We start from the raw sequence: 5,703 nt of genomic DNA, 5'->3' as shown, positions 1-5,703 counted from the left end.
TGTTTTTGTTTATTACAAACACGCAGACTAACTCATGGACTGGAGTCATGCTATGGATTATTGTGATGTTTTTATCAGCTGTCTGAACTCTTATTCTGACGGCACCCATTGACTGCAGAAGGTCAATCGGTGAGCAAGTGAAGTAATGCCACATTTCTCCAAATCTGTTCTAATTAAGAAACCATCTACATCTTGGATGGAGTCAATTTTCAACAATTCTTCTTTTTTGGGTGAACTATTCATTTAAAAAAGAATATGCAGTCTCCCTCTAGGGGCAGCAGAGGTCTTTGTGCAGCCTTGCTGGACCATGACCTGACCATGGCTATAAACTTGGGCAGACAACTGACAATATCAATATCAAGAACATACACGCATGACACACTATGGCTTCATGGGAATTTGACCGACAGGTAACAGGACTCCACACAATCTTTCACAGCACTGCTGCATGTTTCAATGTGCGCCACCTTATTCCACAGACCTGACAGCTGTCACGGATATCCATCCCCTAAAATTCCCATCTTCCTTCCAGCATTCATCTCAATCAGACAAGCGCTCGGCCCCTTGACTCACTGACTGACAGTCACAAAGTTAAAAGCCCTTATACACTACAGACAAAAAGCCCATAGCATACAGCCGAGCTCCTCATCTCCCTGTTTACATCTTCTAAACACTCCTCACAGAGCCCATTGACTCTGCTTTAAGAAGCATGCATGTGACGGCTCTGAAAGGAGAAGGTTGACTCACTTCTAGAAATCGGTCTATTTTCACACTTAAAAGAAAAGAGCTCCCGACGACGTGCGCTTCAAACGCAGCCAAGTCTGGTCACAAAAGACCCTAATTTGGAAGGAACTTGAGAACAAGTGGAGCTTGAGAGCATTCCATCGAACCCAACACTTGGCATGGTACCCGGTCTGGTCTGAGGGAGTGAATGAAGGCTGACACTCTGTGGCATCTCTATGAGAGAGCTTAGATGACAGGCCACTTGAGTGACAGGTCTCTTTTCAGAAATCACTCGCTATTGAGACGCGAACACAGAAAGTGGGGATGTCTCATTGTAACAATGACTGCTGATGAGGTTCCCACAGGTCTACCGCCACACACACACACAAACGGCTAAGTTTTTAGGTCGTCCTTTCGTCTCTCTCAATACATTTTGGCTTTTGATGAAGCTTTGTTTCTTCTTCAGATGAATCTTCCCTCACCTGCACCTCCCCTGAGCCGAGAGTGAGTCATGAGGCCAGTTCTATCTCGAGCGGTGCAATCATTCTCCGTCGCAGCTGAACTCTCATGATGTACTGATGTAAGATAAACCTCCACAGAATATGTGTGCCGATGGTGCCGTGAACAAACACCCAGACACGCACGCTCACAGCTGTTCAGTGCCTCATGGGCCGTGCTTTCCACAGGCAGTCGGTGTTTGGCTGTAAATTAGTCCTGCCACTAAAAAGCAGGGCTTGTCATTTATAATGTGCTCAGACGTCTTCCGCTCACATCTCCTCTGAGTCACTCGGCACTCACAAACACAACTAGAGATAAGACAGAAATGGGTGGTTGAAAAACAGCTGATTGAAATGTCATCTTTGATTTCGTGAAGACACACTTGTAATGCAGACGTTGAAGAACAAGCGCCCATGTAACACGTGCACACAGAGTTTTACAGCATAAAAGGGCGATTCTCACAAAAACTGTCAAGGAGTGTCATATTACATCCCAGAATCAAAAACGAGAAATTCCATTTTGCATAACTGAAACCTAATTTTCTTTGCTAATGGTAGTCTACTGAGAAATTGTTTTATTTAACAGGAACCTTCTCATGAGTGCTACCATGTTGACGTCACATGATCAAACATGCTATGCAATTGACAAAGCTGACCTCTACTATTACAAAAATAATAATAATAATAATTATTATTTATATTTAATAATATAATTGAGGGTCAGTAAAATTTGTTTTAAATAAATTAATACTTTTATACAGCAAGATGCATTAAATTAATCAAAAGTGACAGCAAAGACATTTATAACTTTACAAAATATGTCTATTTTTAAAAAATGCTGTTAATTTGACTTTCCATTCATCTAAGAATGTTGGGGGAAAAAATGTATCATGGTCTCCAAAAAAAAAAAAAAAAAAAAAACACAAGTGTTTTGTCATTTTTAAAACAGTTGACGGTTAGCGCACTGCGTTAGAAGACAATTTGGCTTGCGCGAAACGAATCTCAACAGCAAATTGCTAACAGAAATCCCCTAAAAAGGTCGACCCCCTGAAGGTCAACGAATAATTGGGGGATAATTCGCACACTCTTCTCTAGCATACACTACTCTGCTGTTTCCCTCCAGCATATCCCTCCATTCTCTGCAGCAGATGCCGTGACGGTCGCCATGATGATGTCGGGTTTTGCCTGCAGCAGCAGCAGCAGCGAGCTGTGAGAGACACACACACGGCGACCGGGAGCGGAGCCGCGGAGTCCTCCAACTGACATGAACGAAAAAAAAAAAAAAAAGCACAGCTGTTTTTGATTACATTGATAATCAAGAAAATTCAGCTTTGCATCACAGGACTAAATTACTTTTTAAAATACATTAATATAGAAAATTGTTATATTACCATGTAATAATATTTCTCAATCTTACTCTATTTTTAATTACAGCCTTTGTTAGCATAAGAAACTTTTTTATTAAACAAGTTTTACTGACACTTTTACTGTTAATATATGCTATATTTTGTAGTTTGCTTCTTTTGTTTAGATGCATTTTAATGTTTATGTATGTATATTTTATTGTGCTGTTTTGTTTTATTTTAAATATGACTCAAACATATCTTTGACAGATGCACCCACAAATGGTTATTACGAAACACAAATTAGCATCATTGTTAGTTTATTAGACTCACTTGACCTGACCCTCTCTTTGACTCACGCATGTCCTCACATTTAGTTCATTAAGTACGACTTCACAAATATGTTGTTTAATGACAAAGCTATTATTATGGGAACAAATATTTGCACTCTCTATTACTAGCAAACATACAACTGCAAGCCTTTGAAGTGTCAACAGGAGAAAGGAACAGAGTACAACAGTAAAGAGAAAATCCATGGTGTCAGTGAGAGAGAGAGAGACAGAGACCGAGAGAAAGAGGGAGAGAGAATTTCAATTAGCTTTTCTAATACCAGCAGAGGGGCTGGGCTGGCAGCCGGAATGATTTATCAAAGTTATTGCTTCTCTTAATGAGAAAACATGTCACACGCCTGGCTTTGTAGAATGACAAGTTAAAACCAAACAGAGGGAGGAAAAAAGGCGCTTTTTTCTTGGAGGGTAAAAACACACACACACAGACACACAACTGGAGGCAGACACACTACTGGCGTAATAACAAAGCTCTTCTTCTCAAAGCGGAGGTAAATATCAGGCCTGTGCACTCCGCTCAGCAATCATTTCATAATATCGAATCCATTATTAGAATATTAACGAAGAAGATGGCACATTTGCACATTCACAGAGTCACTGTCACATCCATGCAAAATACTGACAGACAGACTTCCCTATAGTTTAATATATATATATATATATATATATATATATATAAACGTTTGGAATCAAAAGTCACAAATTTGAATATGAATATGAACGTTTTTCATCAAATTCTTAAAAGGAACATGTTATATATTAATATCATGACAAACATTGTAACCTTTTCCAATGAAGATCTGTAAAGCTTATTTGGAGTTTACAAAATTATAAAGTATCACATCCTGAGGAATAAACATGACAATCTGACTCCCAATTAGTGCACAAAGAGTCATAACATATATTATAATGCATATTTATATATGTGTGTATATATAGAATGAAGAAATGAAAATATTAAAAAATATATAAAAATGTAAACAATGAAATTCATACACTACTGTATTTTAAATAATACATATATCTTCCAATCTCAATGTATGAATTATACACACAAATACATATAATAATTATATATTTTAATATTGTCTTATATATTTTAAATGATACATATCTTATTGAATGACTTTCATTGTATATATATATATTTTTTTAAATATTTTCATATATTAGTATATTTTAATTTCTCTATTCTATATATAAATGAATGTATAAACACATAGTATATGAAATTCAGACATCAAGTGTCCAAAAGTTTCCAAATACACTACTTGTGAGTTAACATTTTCATGTTTCTTTATATTTTTCTTTGTTCGAAGAAATGTTAGGAGAAACATCTGAGACAAAGTTGATATTTCAATAAAGCCAGTTATAAAAAAGCAACCTCTTGCTTGCTTTCTTTCCCTTTCTCTGTCAACAAAGACTACAATATAAGAGGCAATAGAAGGAGGTCGGGTCTCTTTGCTAAAGTAGAGCTGGCCGTGGCTGTGGCTTGCCTGAGAACCCAGTGTGCGGACACATGCTGTTATCCTCTCAATGAACAATCCTGATAAAGATTAATGCGAACTGCAAAACTGAGAGCCCCTGGCAACTAGGACGCTCCACAAGGCTGGTGAGAGATCAGTCTGAAGTAGTTTTTATCTGCGAGGCAATATTAGTCTTCTCTGTGGGCTCTGTATGGATACTTATCACCAGGGTGAATGAATACAGCATTTCTGTCTGCAACGATTATTACAAGATCATGAATGAATGCAACCAAAAAGCTGCAGGTTTAAATTCTGGCTGGAGTGAGTCATGAACTACAGACATAAACACTGATTGACGAACAAAATGATCAATAACGAAAGTGGGCCTTCATATGAAATGAATAGAATCTCAAACCTCTTCTTATGTCAGTCTGATTAAATGAACACTATAAATCAAGACCTACTGTTTGAATGTGTCTCTACTCAGAAACTTTGCTGATGTCACTTCCTCCTCAGAGGACAAAAGTTAACAGAGTTCCTCCACATTCTCATATTTCCAGAATCGCACACATTTCAGCCATACCTGAGAGTACATGTGCGGTGACACAGCAGGAGGTACGGAGCAATTTCCACCCGGGAACCTGCTGTCAGATCTGGTGTGTGCGCATGTATTGAAAAAAGTCAGCTTGTTGCTCTATGACTCATGCAACACAATATATCCCACTGATCACGGAATAAAACGAAAAACTCTTTGAATTTGCAGCGGATATTCATGTCATTCCACCATGGAGAGGACGGAGCGACTTCAGAGGACAGAATCAAAACACAAAAAAAAACAAAGAGTTGCAAGTTTTGAAATACTGAAAGAACCATGTCACGGGTGCCGGAGGGAATTCTGTTCAAAAAGAAGATCTGGTGTCTGTCAGAGCACGTGTAAGGGCCAGGAAGACGGGAACAAATATGTGAGCGGTGACAAATCACAAAAGTAGATGCTTGTGCTCTTCACAGGAGGGTTGGTTCCCGCTGGCTGGAGCGGGAGTCGTCCCGTCGGTAGCGCAGTCACACTGACTGACATTTTGCCTTCTACTGCCGTCCCTGAGAGTGCTTATCCCAGCTGTGACCCACATACTGTACTTAATCCCACCACTACAATACAGACGCACTTAACCACAAGATCTGCTTTCACACGCACAAAAGAGCTGGCTTTAGGGAAAAAAAGAAGAGAGTAGGGTAAAAGTACTGAAGTCTGAAAGGGGCGTTGACCGGGCGGGAAGAAAAACACTGTCCAAATGTTGAATTTTGACAGTAATCAGGCTCAAAATGAAGT

The sequence above is a fragment of the Sinocyclocheilus anshuiensis genome, unplaced genomic scaffold, assembly GCF_001515605.1.
Source record: "Sinocyclocheilus anshuiensis isolate Anshui unplaced genomic scaffold, SAMN03320099.WGS_v1.1 scaffold2491, whole genome shotgun sequence".
Classification (NCBI taxonomy): Eukaryota; Metazoa; Chordata; class Actinopteri; order Cypriniformes; family Cyprinidae; genus Sinocyclocheilus; species Sinocyclocheilus anshuiensis.
The sequence above is the reverse complement of the archived record's forward strand: the minus strand, read 5'-3'. Positions refer to the sequence as shown.